Raw genomic sequence first — 17,101 nt, forward strand, 5'->3', positions numbered from 1 at the left:
CACACACACACACACACAAAAAATTGTATTGTCAAGCCTGCTGTAGTCATAAACATGGGCAAATAAAAAGAGAGAAGTTCAGTCTATGATGTTAGAGGCGCTGTGGCATGGTGCTGTAATTCCTTCTAATGGTTTTAGTGGACTATATATTAAAATGCATCATTTTTCAGCAGTTTTGTGTTGTTGTGTAAAGCTGCCCCGGCTGATTCAGTGCTGCTCGTGCCACAGGCAGCAGGGAACAGGTCCATTACTCTGCATGACAGCATGGAATGAACCAGCAGAGCTTGGACAGAGGCTAAACACAACGCTGAACACTGCACCTCTGCAACTGCACACACTCCAAACCGCACAAGCCCCTCTCCCCGTACGCGTTTCCTCAGCAGAGACGATGCAGCGCAAAAAACTGCCTGTCGCTCTGCCTCCACTGGAGCTCGGTGTAAAGGGGACGCAGACAACCGTGGATGCCAGCAACTGATTTCTACCCGTTTTATACATTTATTTATTTATTTTATCCTTTTGGGATTTGCTCCTTCTCAGTCACCTCGTGTCCTCGTTATGCTCAAGCATGTACAGCAAAGCAGGTAGTGGTGATCTGATTGTGTTTCCTAACATCACACTGCCAGCAAGAATCAATTTCATTTTGTCCTTAGTGGCTGTACCTGCAGGTTTTGGGTCTCTTTGGTGGTTCTTGTAATAACATTGGCTTTAGTGTTTCAGAGCTCGAAGCGAGGACAGTTTATTTTTCCCAAGTGCTGGAAGAAAGGAGAGGAAGGACATTCGCATTAACCAACCGAGCAACAAAAACAGAGCTTGTTTATTTACGTGTCATTTGCATGACTTATTCCTGACGATGCCTGAACATAATTGGATGTCTGCAAACAAAGCGCAATTGAAAGGAAGATGTAGGTTTTTGTTTGAATATCCGAATGACACATTAAGCGTGGGACTGCATCTCCTCCCCAAACAAACTTGAAATGCCAAATGTTTCCTTCACAGCCATCAGATGGGAAGCTGAATTTGCGGTTTCACGTGGAAAAAACGTCAACTTTCCGGACGGAAGAGTGTTTGAATATTTCTATTTTCGTGTAGATTTATGTTAAAAAGTATTGCCCCTTTCATATTTGATGTGTTTGTGCTGAAATATTTCAGCTCATAAAAGAAATTCTGATATCAGACAAAGACAACCTGATTAAATACAGAGAGTTTTTCAAACTGCGATTCTGTTTGCTGTGGCGAGAAAGCTTTCGGAGGTATGTGTAGTTCTAACGCCCCCAGTGAAAAGGCTCTCTTTATAGCACTACTTAACGTGAAGATTGCAGATTGTTTGTTGCTCGTTGAGATCCTTGTCATAGAAGGCAGAGTAGAACCAGGACGGAGCGCATGTGCAATGTCTGCAAAAGCCTTACAATAAATTAGTTAAAGCACTGGCAGCGGCGTGTGGATGTGATGAGGTTGTAGCCTTGGCACAAGGCCAGTTCTGCTTCAAATTGTCTGATGAACAATACATGACGATGTGTGCAGGCCACATATCATGGGTGAGCTGACACCACTGCCACCACAATAATAACCCACCACAGTCTGTCCAAGGAAATGTGTTGCTTGTTTCAAACAGTGGTGGAGCTTTCACACGGTTTGGAGGGTGTGCTGGGTTCCCTCCAAACACCCCCCAGAGACCATCTACATTCAGGTTTTTAACATTGTAACTCTTTTAAGCTTCCCCCATTGTGAGAGGGGCCTAATTAAAACAAGCGATCTGGGAACATCAGCATGTTGGACAGCATTTCTCACTGAGAAGAAAAACTAATTTGTGGGAGGAGGCACTAGATAGTAATTATTTTTCCCCAATACCACAAACAAAACAGATCTGCAGATAGTTTTGCATATGCCAGCAAAGCTGACAAATATTGTTTGAGAGTAATTTTTTTCCCTAAGCATTGTCTAAGAAAATAAGACGTTCTGCTGGGTCTAAATCTGATTGTACCCAGCAGCTCTTGGAACAAGAAGATAGCATTCTCTTGAGTTTCACACAACATGCCAAGCTGTGTAGCAAACAAGATTCTCCTTTGAAAATGTATGGTCAAACATGAATTCCTCTGGTTTTTTCATGACAAACACAGTGTTAAATAAAAAGTAGACTTACAAAAATAATGCAATGCAAATCAAACAACTTTGGCTTCTTCATTAGGAGCTACTGAGCCTTTTAATAAATGTTTTCATGAGACAGAAAAGTCTGCATCACAGCGCTGTGTTTGTGTGTTCAAGACGGCAAATATCAATCGTAGAAAAATATTTTGTTGAGTAACAAGATATTAAAGAAACCGATGAAACATTAAACACAAGAACGTTAAACAGACGATTGCTAATCCTCCTTTTAGTTTTATGGTTCAAGAAAAATGCATAAATATATTAACTATCAATTGTAAATCTGTTTAATTTAAGCCAAAACAGTTTTATGTGATTTAACTTGCTTAGCATTGCTTAATTAAATAAACCAGTTTGTACCAGTGAGTCAGGCAGGTGCAATATTGTTGTTTATATCAACTTCCAATTACTGTGGAATATTAAGAGTTTTCTGTCATTGATTTAAACAATGAAATTCCTGTGAGAGTACCATGTTTGTTTTGTTTCTCAACGTCAGTCTCATGGCTGGTGTTGCTGTAAATGGTTTTTTATTGTACCTAAATACATAATCTTACTAACAAGACAGTACATAGTTTGCATTTAGTCTTACTTGATGGATGGAATAAGCAGCATTTAAATGCAGCAAATAAAGTCAATTAAGATAATTTTATGGAATGATTATATGGGGATTATATTTAAAGGGGCAGTGTTATTTATTTTCCAGGCACATAGTGCCATTTTGCAACACAATTAAATAACTATGTTACCGTATGTTGTTATAAAATTGCGGTATATGTCAACCTTTTTTTTTTTTAACAATTTAAAACCTTGAAATTGTGCCTTTGTCTCTTAAAGAAGCTCTTGCTCTTTCCAAAACTGCACCTTCATCACGTGACCGGAACAATTTTTCTTCATTAAGGCTTTAACATTGTTCTTAGGAGTAATTACACTGATAAGTAGTTTACATGACAAGCTAACCAGATGCACAGTTCCACCGGGTATTTGCTAAGTGCTGCAACTGCTAGTCTGGAGGAGCGGCGTGGGGCTGGGGAGCTCAGCTGGAGACTGCAGCTCCAAAACGGAGCTTTGTGGAAATAGGCGACGCATTGCAGGAGCAGGCACTAAGGCACATCTGAGTGGCTGCCACAGGAGATTCGAACATGCATAAAAGAATCACAGCAACACTCTGGGTATGATTTTGATGAGGAAATAGCATTATTACATAATGTAAAGCTCAAAAATGTTTATTTTGCATGAAAGCCCCTCTTTAACAAATACAACAGGTCAGTATAAAATGTGAATACTTTAACCTACTTCTACAAACATATACACCATAGATAATTATGCATTAGCATTCAGTTAAACTGATGTATGTTTTGCTGGTCTTTTTAACAAGAACTGGAAAAGTCTTTATAACTCTGCCTCCCTCTGTCAGACTGCCCCGGGGCAGATAGGGCTACTATGCAGTATCTTGCCACCGTCAGCATGGGAATGTGTGTGTGAATGACTGAATGTAATATGAAGCAGGCCATTTACAGTTTATAAAAATCATAACAAAATCGAGCTATATGATTTATGCTCGAAGCTATCTGTTAAGAGAAAAATTCAGCAACATAGCTCCCTGTTACTGGTACCTACACGTAGTTTTAGCTCTGAACAATTAACAATGGTGGCTCTGGTTCTACACTGGGACCTCTGAACACAAATCTGTGGTTCCAACAGGAAGCTTGCATTTTGCATATTTGTATTTGGAAACACATTTGCTTGTTGAAAGCTGAAAATAATGAAAATTAAACTAATCGTTAATCCTATTTTAGAGAATCACTAGAAGCATAGAATTGGGAAATAACAATGCAACTATAAATATTAAAGACAAAGAACAGTTTCTCCCAGAAATCCACCTCTATGACATGATGGACATTATAATTTTTATTTATTTATTTTTTTTATATATAATTTCTCCGTACTTGCTTTGGAAGTAGAACTAACTTCCATTATACATTCAACACAACACTGAACATTTTGCTATGACATTTGTGAATCTAGTGCCTTTCTCGGCGTTAGTTTAATTGGAGGTCTTTAAAACCTCCAATTAATCTGCTGGACATGTTTGTTGGATTGTTGGAGAAAACTGAACAGCTTTGCGTAAATATAAGCCGTAAGAGGAGAACACAACTGATGAGGCTTCCTGTCCATATCAAGCTCTGCGTACAGTCTCTAAATAAAATATTTTCTGTGTAATAACTGTTGTATACCGTACGTCTAAACGTACGGTATACAACCGTATACCGTACGTTTGTACACTGTACGTCTAAACATGCCATTATTTGGAGATATATTCTGATCAGTCAGAGTTTAGAAATCGACCCACTGCCACATGGAGCTTCTTTATTTTATGCTTTTTAACCAAAGGGTCTCCAAGTTTTTACTTTTTCTTTTATTTTGTAAATCAGAGGGAGCAAAGCAGCTGATTTAAAACCCTGATTTAAAAAATCTCTCACACACATCAGAGCCAATGGTGCAGAGCTTGTGGATATCAGTTGATGAAGCTCTGTAAGTCCTCCATTGTGTTCCACACAGACTCTTGTTTAACATGTTGACAAGTGACTTGTTTACATGAGTAAAACATCATTACCTTCTCTCAGACTAGTATTGGGGTAATTATTGCAGGAACACTGTGTTATGGTCAATAACCTGTAATTTATGTGCCCAATCAAGCCTCAGTTCAGAAACAACATGGTCAACCTGCTGACGCCGACTGTAGTAATGATTCTTACAGCATTACACAAGAGTATTAAGGGTAATAACTTGCACTTTTGTCCACAAACTTCAATATATTCAAACTGCCATTTGCTTTTATACACTTACATAAAATCTAGTGCAACCAATTGCCTTCCAGTGTCACCTGATAAGAAGTGTGTAACGCAATGCGAGTCTAAATGGAGCTTATTTTGTGGAGACCTCAGACGGCATCACAAAGACAAAGAAAAACACATTCCAAGAACAAAAGCTCTGGAGAAGTATAATGTAACAGTTGGATGTGGCAGCATCATGCCGTGGGAATTCTGCTCTTCAGCAAAGACAGAGAAGCTGGTCAGATTTGATTGGTAATTTGAAAAATACCCCCAAACGACTTGCAGCTGTAATTGCAGGGAATGTTGATTATAAAATGTTTTGACTCAGACGGAAACAAATTTCTCCTGTTTTATCTGTAAAAAGATGAAAAACTGATTCTTTTGTTTGGTTTCAATTTCACAATACGTGACTCTGTGTTGGTCTGTCCAATAAATTCTCAATTTCTGGAGTTTGAGGATTTTATATAAGAAAATGTAAAGAAATGTGTATGAATACTTAATACTTTAAAATATTGCAAGATTTAAATTTTATTGCAGTAGCCTTAATCTATTGTGTTATGAAAGAAGGAATACAAATCAAAAGCCCATCTAAATGCTGCTCTAACATCTAACATTAAACTTGCATTGTTATATATATATATATATATATATATATATGGGGGGTACTCCGGGAGTATGGGGTACCGGGCCCCTTGATACAGGCTGTCAGGTCCCTGTATGACCGGTGTCAGAGTCTGGTCCGCATTGCCGGCAGTAAGTCGGGCTCGTTTCTGGTGAAAGTTGGACTCCACCAAGGCTGCCCTTTGTCACCGATTCTGTTCATTACTTTTATGGACAGAATTTCTAGGCGCAGCCGAGGTGTTGAGGGGATCCGTTTTGGTGGCCTTAGGATCGCATCTCTGCTTTTTGCGGATGATGTGGTCCTGTTGGCTTCATCGGAACGTGATCTGCAGCTCTCATTGGAGCGGTTCGCAGCCGAGTGTGAAGCGGCCGGAATGAGGCTCAGTGCCTCCAAATCCGAGGCCATGGTCTTGAGCCGGAAAAGGGTTGAGTGCCTTCTCCGGGTCAGGGGGGTCGTCCTGCCTCAAGTGGAGGAGTTTAAGTATCTGGGGATCTTGTTCACGAATGAGGGAAGAAGGGAGCGGGAGATTGACAGGCGGATTGGGGCAGCGTCTACTGTGAAGCGGGCGCTGTACCGGTCCGTCGTGGTGAAGAGAGAGCTGAGCCAAAAAGCGAAGCTCTCGATTTACCGGTCGATCTACGTTCCCACCCTCATCTATGGTCATGACCGAAAGAACGAGATCACGGGTACGAAATGGGTTTCCTCCGCAGGGTGGCTGGGCTCTCCCTTAGAGATAGGGTGAGAAGCTCGGTCATCCGGGAGGGACTCAGAGTAGAGCCGCTGCTCCTCCACGTCGAGAGGAGCCAGTTGAGGTGGCTCGGGCATCTGGTAAGGATGCCTCCTGGACGCCTCCCTGGTGAGGTGTTCCGGGCACGTCCCACCGGGAGGACCCAGCGTGTCCTGGGAAGACCCAGGACACGCTGGAGGGATTACGTCTCTCGGCTGGCCTGGGAACGCCTTGGGATTCCCCCGGAGGAGCTGGAAGAAGTGGCTGGGGAGAGGGAAGTCTGGGCCTCCCTTCTGAAGCTGCTGCCCCCGCGACCCGACCCCGGATAAGCGGAAGAAAATGGATGGATGGATGTATGTTTGTTATATTTGTCTGCTGTTTTATTTTCCACAAAAAAGTTAATCAGTCCTGCTGAGCAAGACCTTTAAGATTTACATGACATTTTCTCATTTCTAATATCTGCAGAACTGCCTCTTTGACATTTAACTCCTAAAACCAAATCTCTATTTTTATTTTACATAATTAGACATTTATCACGTGGAACACAACCCTTTGAGCGTTAAATTGACCTCGATGTAACTTCAATTGTGTTCAGTCTTCCTGAACTGTAATCTTGCATGGCTCAGTCTCTTTATCCTCTCATTCCCACCTGCTGCTCAGGAAGTTGCACAGCTTTTGTTCATGCAACAGGCAGGAATTATAGCAGAAAAAAAAACCTTTTTTTGTTTCATTTTCTTCAGCAGAAAATAGCTATATAGTTTGTGGATGAAAAAAAAAACCTCTACCACGCAGATCTGACGGATTCAAGCTGCTTGGAGCCGCAGAAACTTCTTTTTGGAAAGATTTTGTCTGCTGTTATATGATGAGCTACCACAATCATTATCTACAATAACGTTCTCCTTGATGTGCTTCATTGTGCTTTCTGCTTTGTGGTTGTTTTCACCCCAAGTACATGGAGCTGCACATAAGGAAAATACACTTTAGTCCTGAAGCGCTAAATGAGGCTCAATTCACACCAAAAATGGGATGCGGAGGTAATGTGGACCAGAACCGAGAAACTTGACACAGATGAAAAGAGAATCAGTTCAGAAGAGAAGAAACTGTAGAGCTTTTTCTGGTAAACTGAAAAATAAAAAAGCTGAGACATGTAAATATTCTTTAAAAAAAAAAGTACTTGTAGCTAACAGGCTGCTAAGTACACAGACTACTATTGGAAGATATTTAATCCGAAACACAAACCCCAACAGGTTAGAGCTACCTTGCAGGTTGACAGGATTGATTTTTGAGGCTCAGTCAGTTTTGATGCGGGTCTTTGACAGTGTAATTAGTGCACACAAGTACAACCCTGGACTCTCTTAGAGTTAAATCTAGCTGTTTATTGTGTCATCTTGCCTAGTCATGTGGTACTTTTAAAGTGCATTTCACACCTACTTTCCCTTCTGTTTCTAACACTTCTGTCACTCTGATTCTGATCTTGATACTTGCGTGTCGGTGTATTGAGAAATGATTTTTTTTTACATGGATCCAAACATGAAGCAATGATGAAAACGTCAAGTCCGATCATGTCTGTGTGTTTGTCATTTATTAAGGTTTATATAAGCATGTGCATTAGGATGAAAGATGGAAAGTTTTCATTGTGACATCAGAACATATTAACGTACTCTTTGCAATGACGTTACCATTTTGTTTGTATTGTCTGACCCTCTGAGGCTGAAAGCTTAGTTCTCTATCTAAATGTAAAAGAAAATGAATTTATCTCAAAGTATGTGAAACTTGAGGGAGGGAATTTTCATCAGCGCAGACAGAATGTTTGCATAGCGCTACAGTTTAGGTAAGACCTCAAGTCATTACTATGTCTTTTGTGAAACATGTACATTTCATAGCACTGGCAGTGATGGTGGTGACTCTCTTATATCTCTAATTTACAATCTAATCCCAAAATCCCAGAGCCTGGTTTAGCTGCTGATGTTACTGTATCAGAAGAAAAGAAAGATGCTAAATTGTCATTTATATCATTAAATTGCAAGACACACAAACGATGTTGCTGTAAGAGTTAGCATCATCTTCATTTGATACAAGCCCAGATTTTGACTAGGCCACATCAAACCTTCTTCTTTTTAACCGTTCACAGATGACATATGAGTGTTGGACTGCCACATAACCCAAACTTGCTTAACCCTCAGAGTTTGACTTCTCCTCAACAATTACACTATGTTACCCAGTTCTCAAAGCACCTAAGACTCTTCAGATAATCACACGTTTGGTAGGAAAGACGCCTGTGTTTCTCAACCTCACAGCAGAGGTAACAGAATGTACACATTCTCACAAGTTTCATTGTTGTCATATTTTCCAAGATGTCTTGGGGAAAATCGATATGTTTTCCTGCAAATGTAAGACAGGCCTTTGTGTTATTTTTGGCCAACACTGATTTTTGCCCCAGTCCTCTCCCATAGATGCCATTTTTGCTCGTCCGTTTCCTGTTCTGGAATAATGAACATGACTTTAACCCTTTCTAAGCTGATAGATGTCAATGACTTTTATTTCCTAATCTGTTTTTGAAGGACTTTAAATCAGGGCACGATATGTTGATTTTTGTATTGTCAGACAGATTCTGTTTCTTTAACTTTGTAGGTCTGGCAGTAGCGTGGCCTGGTTGTGGCTGGTGAAATTGACCTTGGCTTTGCAAAAAGTGAAGCTATGTTAACTTAAGCTTTTACAAGAGGGGAAATTACTTTTCTACACAGAGCCAGGTCTGTTATGAACTAATAAAGGCTGTGCAAATATAACCAAATGCTTCAGGGTCAAGAGAGAGAGATACCAATGCATGCTCACTTTTTTTCTCTAATGTTGGCATAACAACTGGTAATGTATACGGGCGTACAGTGAACCATCTCGCTTGCTTTTTACAATTACCATAAATTATACCAAAGTGTGAATAACAGTGGAAACCTGACAGTATAACAGATTTCTAAATTTGGCTGTATGAGAGAGCTTTCACCTGATGAGCCTTTTCTTTGCCTCTGTATTTACAGCAGCTTTCTAATCTCTGCTCCATCTGTGTTTATTTCAGTTGTTGATCTGTGCTTGTGTGCTCTCACAGTAAGCATGCTTGCACAAAAAGATGTATCTTAAAATTTGATGACCTCCACCATATTATAGCTCAGTTTTCCACAGCCTCAGTCCCCTTCTTGAATACTTATCAAAAACGACTGCAGTCTGTTGTAGCTTTTTTTTTTTTTTTTTTTAGCTGCATGATTATAAGTATGATTTGGACTGAGCTGTAGTGTAAACAATTGCAAAAATATGCAGATATATGTTTTTATTTGCATGTAATTTCTTCTGCAGTAAATTTAAATGTTTCATTTCCAAACATCCCTCGATAAATGTTCCAGAGCAAAACCTTTTACTGCATTGCTTTAATCGATGTTATTATTTACATGCAGATGAATTCAACTCATCTTCCCATCACCAAAGCCGCTAAATTTGTTTTATTATTTCTCAGGCTGGTGGCAGAGCTTTTGAGTTAGCTGCACACACTCTGGTCATTACTTGCTATATGTAATCATTTGTAATCAAAGTGAGCACATTATGCGGAGTAAATCGGGAAGATGATAAGATGCATGATGATTGTCAAGTACTGGCTGGCAGCTCAGTCAGGGAACGAGGAGACTGCCTGTGTGGCTGTTTCTCACTCATCTTCTTGATTAGTTCTGTCCAAGACGAAGAATATTTCAGCTCTTAAGTTTTTAAGTAAATATTGTTGAAGGTAATTTTAGTCCTTATAACAGTCGCATGCATGCTCTCTGGATTCGGAGGTGCTTTAAATGCTGCTTTCCTCATTTAATACAATGAAAACTAAATAGGCACATTAAAAATAAAATGCGGATGGGCAAGATGCCTATTAAAATAACTGACCGATTTAAAAAGTCAACATATTTATTTAGACGCCTTCCAACTTCCAAGAAAAACATGAACGTAAGCTATTGATTATCAGGTGATAAGATGTTCTCCAAGTGAGATATAGTTTTCATATGCTGTATGTGATAAAGGGAAAACAAATTGTTGCCTAATTGTAAAGTAAAAGAGGAATTTTATTTGCCAGACAAAAAAATTAAAAGTACAACAGTGCAGTTGCCTTTGTAGTTGGAAACAATAATCACTGTTGCCACATAGTTGGTGGCAGCATCATGCTCTGGGATGATGTTTTTTTTAACAGGGACCTGAAAATGGTCAGAGTCGATGAGAAGATGGATGAGGCTGAATATATTACAATACAAACAAAGCAAACCTGTTGGATCCAAAAGACGTGAGAAGAAGACGGAGGCTCGTTTCCAGCAACACAATAACCACGGTTGGAGTTTGATATCGTCCATGCAATTTGGCTGCTTTTTATTTGGAAAGAAAAGGAAAAATTCTTATCCTTTTCCTTCCCTTTAACAATTGGATATTACTTTCGTAGTTCTATTAGATAAAACCCCAACATAATGTGGGGAAGCTTGTAGCTGCAAAGTGAAACGTAGAAAAGGTATGAATAATTTTCCAAATCGCCGATCCTCATGAAGCACTGTCTTTTCTACACCAATAAATTCTCTACCTCTATTGCTTTAATAGGGAAATCCATGCACCTTTTGATTAATGGATCTCAAGTAAGACTTCCCTTTAGCTTTTCCCAAGGCTGCCCTTCTCACAATATATTTTACAGCTCAGAAGAGGCTTTCTGCACTGGAGAGAATCATTTCTAGAGTCAGAGGGAGAGAAAAACACTAAAATGAGCACATTTGCATTTCAACAAAGAATTCATTTATGGTTGCAACTCAAATAAAACGTTATTCTCTTACTCCCGCCCTTCTTTTTCCCCTCTATGTGTAAGGGCTCCTATTCCGTGCTTCTTCTTTTTTTTTTTTTATTTGCTTTGCAGAACTTCACAGACAGAGAACATTATAGTAGCACGTATTTCGATGAGTATTTAACTGTAATCTATTTGCACTTTGTTCAGTGAGATGTGACACAGTGAGAGCCCTCTGTGATAGCAGGTATGAGACACACTGCGGGAGAAGTAGGTATAAAGTACTGCACTGCTGACACTTCCAGAAGGACTAACTTTTATAGAATAGCTCCCACTGGTTGAGGAGGGCAGTGTAAACATCTCATGAGAGAGAAGCACTGACAGGCCTAACAGCTAATGGCTCAGAGCTTGTTTCAGCAGAAAACATCTCCACCAAACGAGCCACATTTCGCCAGCTTTATCTCTGGCTCCTTTATTTATTTTTTTAACTGTCTTTTTTTTTCTTTTTTTTTTTGATGCGACATCTTTCTTATGGTTGAAGAAAAAAAGAGTGGAAAAAACAGCAAAGCCTTTGTTGTTTTTCTTCTTTTGTTTATTATTTTATTCATTCTTTTCCAGTAAGAATTCTTCATCTCGCAATCTTTCCACACACCCCCATACGTTCTTCCTACTCGTATCTTTCCGCCGTCCCATATTCAACCTTCTTTTTCTTCTTTCCCCTATTGTCACACACACACAAACACACACTCCTCCTTGGTCCTGTCACTCAAAGCAGCCGGCTTGATACTTTATTTGTTTAGGCCAAACACGTATGCACATCCCACCAATCAATATTTTCTTTCCTCTTGCTCCCCGACCATATTTTATACCACCTACAGCTCCATTTTCCCTCTTCTTTTCCCTCCGCTCAATCAGTCCATCTTAACTCAGACCGCCGGTATTTACAGTACTTTTCATTTCTATTCAGTCCACGACTCCCTCTTGTCCCCATCTTTCATTCCTCCAGTCAGTTTTTGTTCCAGCTTCACCCACCCCTTTGCCCTCTTGTTTCCGTTTTTTTCATGCCTTCTTTTCTGTCGAAAAGACTGATCAGGGTCAAAGAATTGGCAGAGTGTGACACGGCGAGAGACGAGTCGGATGAAGACGGAGCGGAAAACACAGAAAGGAGGAAGGAAAGGGAATATGCAGGAGAGTGACTTTGTAGGGAATATTATGTCAGACAGCAGGCCTCTGTTAATCAATACAATTGTGTCTGGTACCTGAAGCCATGAAAATTGGGAGAAGAGATGGGGAATACGGGGAGCCAGAGGGAGCGGCGAAGAAAGTGAGGAAAAAAATAGGAAAAGGGAGGGAGGCCTGTTGGCACAAGAAATAAATTGAAAATGATGTGCTGTGTTTTGTGTCTGTGTGTGTGTGTGTCTCACATATTAACCTTGCTATCTCTCAGGTAGTCATTATCTCTGTGTAGCTGTTACGGGGTGTTTGTGCATACTGCATTAACCCTCACATCCCTCTGTCGTTCAGCTTCTTTCATGGCATAGTGCTGCCCTGAACTTAACTTGCAAATGTTTATTCAAAGTCTTTATTAAATGGATATTTTAGGATGTTTGAAGGGAGGCTCTGTTAAAAGCTTGTGCTGCTCAGCAGCACCAGATAACTTCTGGATTCTTCATTTAGTGTCCTCCTCATATAACCTATGGAGAAGCTAAGACCGTCTAAAAACTTCTGATGCAAATCTGCTCCTATGCACTAATAAAGGCTGAATTATAGTCGCAATTTAAGAGGTTTGTGTGGAAAGAGGCTTTTATGCTTGATGCAAACCTTTGTGAACTATTCTATACAGGCAGACCGGACCTGCAGAAATACTTTCCAAATAGTTCATTTTGATTGAAAGATGGCACGCAATCTGCTTTCAGTTGCACAAATTCAGAGGTGCACTGACCAGGTGGCAGGACAGGCTGGTTGGTGTCTTGTCAGTTCCTGAAACCACAAAAAAGGATAAACAAAAAATAAAAACATTGTAAAAGCGCGTGCTGAGTCAGTTCGACCCCTTGGAGACGGCGCATGAAGGAGGAGGTTCACTCGGCCCCACCTGGGAATGTTAGAGGGATGAGGTTTCATTGTATTTTGCTCAAAGGCAAAATTTCACCACTTACTCTTAGAGAACAAATTTTGACACTTGTTGAACAATTAGTATAATGAATTCCTGTGGTCAAGAGAGAAAGGGGGATGATTTTAGCTGCTTACCATAGAAAACCAGAAGGATTTACATTAAAACATACAGGGATAAATGAGGATATTTTTTTTATACTGTTGTCAGGACGCATGAGGATGCAGTGGTACAAGTCTGAGCCTTAACAATGAGAAGATGAGCTCTGTCCTTTGTGAGGTATTAGTACGTGCTGGGTGCTGTCTGGCTAGGAGAGACTGCTGGCATCATTGCTGTAATTTGGACTATTTTGTAAGATTTTGTCTGTGTTGTAGGTGTTCTGCGGTGACATTGTGTTTTCAATGAACTTCATTCTAGTTGATCATTTACATTAGATGTAAAATCAATAAGTATGTAAGTATAATTGAGTCATATAGCACCTATGACAGACAAGGGCGTCACAATTATACAAACGTAAAAACAAGAATTTACTCCAAATACATAAAGAAGTCTACTTAAAAGCCTGTCGGTGTAAAAATGTCTGTGGGGCTGAGAATGATATCTGTTCTTAGTCGTTTATTGGTTGACGAATAAGGCCGAACAAAATGACTGTAAACAAGCTAGTGGATGACGCAACCATTACTCAGGCTCTGAACCGAGAACCGCTAAAAGGACTGCTTTCTCATGGTAATGTTGCTCTGGGTCACATCATCCTTTGTCCTCTCTAAATAATGTTCACCCAAAGATAAAAGCAGAGTGTTTGCATCTGCAAGTATTCTGGCAGCACATAAATCTGCATAACATGGAATTGCGGCACACACTGTGTCAAAACTGGAATTGGCACGAAAAGTGTAAGGCTGATGTTTTGGCATTATTAGCTGTGACAGATCCTGTTTGGTTCGTGCCGACTCGCACCGTCCGTTAATGCTGCCGCAAACCTGCTCAGACATAGAAAACATAGCTTGGGGTGGATGCTAATAAAAATAAATAAATTTAAAAAATCATAACTCCTCCACACACGGTATGCGCTTACGAAGTTGGTTCTTGCATTTTGGAACATAGCTTTTCATATATGATAAGGATTAGTGTTTTTATCAAAATGTGATGGAAAAAAAATTTTTTTTTTGACATCTGTCTTTGTTCAAATGCTTAAAAAAGGAGAGGGGAGAAAATCTCGAGTGAGTTTGGGGGAAATGTGTCCTTCAAAGCAGAGGCAGTGCCCAGTTAGCGCCTTAATGCCACGCATCATCAGTCATTGTCAGGACAAATACTGAAAGCTGGCTGCTCCTGTATTACAGAACCAGGGAGAACTTGCAGTTATGCAGCTGAAACAATATGAAGCTTCAAAAACTAATTTAATTTGAGTTATTCTGTGAGACTTTTAAATCTGCTGAGAGCACATTAATTGCTTGACGTTTTTTCTGTGCTAAGTTTAGAAGCAGTCAAGGATGAAAAGATCTTGATGTCATGGAAAATTTTACCTGATGTGCTTTCAGTAGTCCTTACGATAAGGCCCGTCACACCCAAAACACAACATGAGGTGAGGATTTACCCTCTGGGCTTTTCTGTTGGCAGTTAAGGAAGCAAGCAGGCAAAGTTTTTGGTGGCTCCTCCAAATTAAGTTTCTTCTGTCACCATTTTCAGGAATGGTCCTGTTTTCTTGTGGGTTAAAATGAACATTTTGGGTATGTACCACTATATATAGGTGCAGTGGTGAGCAGAAAAAAAAAAAAAAAACAGCCCAAGCTAAAGATGAATATCCATTAGCAATCAAAGTAAATCTTTATACTACAACTTCCTTGTTTTACTGGCGGTTGTAGTATAAAGTTTTAATTGTAGCCAAGCTCAAGCCACCAACAAAACTGGCAGGAAAATAAAGGATAAATCTATTATAGTTGGTTTCATAGTCTGCTACAAATGGCTAGTCCTGAATAGCTGGTGAATCTTCAGAAAGTTGAGCTTGGAGGAGGTGTACCAACAATAATCTTCCTCCAGGAAACACATGTTATGAAGAAGTGATGAAAAATCAGTTTTGAACCGGAACACTTTGCTTTTGGCTCAGGTCCCTTAGAACAACTGGTTCTTATGGTTCTAACTGACTCTTTATTTGTATCGCTTCTATTTTAGTCTAATTCTATTATTTATAAATGGTTTGTGTGCGTAACTGTCTGTGCATCTAGAGGCTGTTTAACAAGAAAACGTGTGAGAACAACTTCTCATTTACAAATGGGGCATGGCTAGGACGCCCAAAGAAAGAGAGTTTAAAAACATAAAGGGCAGCTTGAATGCATGTAATTCATGAGGACAAATCAAGTGTCATTGACTTAGAGGAAAAATTAACAGGAGGAAAAACAGCAAAAAATTACACACCTTATTTTTTTTATACTGGATATAATTACATAAATGTCTAATTATAAGTCTGATGAGACATGACAATTAAGATCAGGGGTAAGCTGCAGTGTTTTAGAAGTGACAACATATGTCAAAGTTTAAAAATTTAGGGTGGTTTGTAAAGTGTTTAAATTTTCAGCTGCTGCGAAGCAAAGTCACTTGCAGCCAAACACGATTGAGGTCTTGGGAATTAAAAAGGTCGACTCTTAATAATACACTCAATTTGTCTTGAAGGTTGGGGCTCAGTGAACGACACGCGTTTAGAGCGTTTGTACTGTAATTTGAGAAACAGAAAAAATTTGCAATTTATTTATGTGTAATTACACATTAGCAATAAGCAATATGTTTTGCTAGCTTTTACACATTCAAACACTGAAGGAAAATAATGAGTAGTTGTTCAGTTTTCTCGGCAATTTGTGTGTAACTGGCTTAACAGCACATGAAACAACTGAAGTGCTACGAATGTTTTTCCACTCAACTTTCATAACATCGTATTCGCTCAGCGGCAGCCATATTGAAAACATAACTCGGGATGTTTGACAAGCTCCGACTGACACAGACAGACTTCCATGTTCGGGGTCATTGTTGTTGCTTTTCCGAGACAAAAGATCACTGCTCTGAAAAATATGAAGCATCTCCAGTCAACATAACTATTGGAAGTAGTAAAAAGCAACAAAAACAGTGATATAGGTGAACTCTATTGATTTTCACAATGCCCTACTTCCCTGTCAGATTGTTGCTGTGACTGGAAAAGTTTCACATTATCAGAATGGAAGATCATCATCATCAGCGGACCATATTTAACTTTGATTACATAATTGAACTATTAATAACTAATCTGCATTTGTACTAAATGAAGTCCTAATGAGATTTTTTTGTTTCTGGTTACACATTACCTTGCAGAGCATTTTCAACACAACCTGATTTAAAAAAAACCCTGAACTGAGTTGGTAGAGTGGGTGCAGGGTGTACTGAGGCTGTCACTTCTCAGTGCACCTGTTCTGGGTTGACTCTCTCCCACCATTACCTGAATGTCTCCCCCCCCCCCCCTCTTTCTCTCTCTAACCCTCTTTCCTGCCCAATAATTGGCAAATAAAGGCCACGAGTGCCACAAAATCTTTAAAATAAAACTTTCCCTGTGTGTGTGTATATGCATGCGTCTGCGTGAGGATGAGTGTGTTTAAAGTGATCTTAATTGCACAATAACTACTTCCGCCCCCATCTTTGTCTCTGTCTGCTATTAAATCCCTCCCCCTCTTTTACTCTAACAGCCTGTTTCTATTTTTCCTCATATTGTTGCTTCTCAGCCTGCAGCCTAAATAGCACCCATTTCATCTTCTCCCTGACTTGCTTTCTTCCAGTCCCTCCATTGGCCCCTGCTCCCCTCCACACACACACACACACACACACACACACACACACACACACACACACACACACACACACACAC

General features: G+C 39.9%; 1 protein-coding gene across 3 annotated transcripts in view; it reads left to right on the forward strand.

Annotated features, from left to right (window-relative positions):
- Nucleotides 1–17,101, forward strand: part of grin2db (glutamate receptor, ionotropic, N-methyl D-aspartate 2D, b) — a 100,906-nt gene that overhangs the window by 28,441 nt on the left and 55,364 nt on the right. The window lies entirely within an intron of this gene.

This window comes from Poecilia reticulata, linkage group LG16, assembly GCF_000633615.1.
Source record: "Poecilia reticulata strain Guanapo linkage group LG16, Guppy_female_1.0+MT, whole genome shotgun sequence".
Classification (NCBI taxonomy): Eukaryota; Metazoa; Chordata; class Actinopteri; order Cyprinodontiformes; family Poeciliidae; genus Poecilia; species Poecilia reticulata.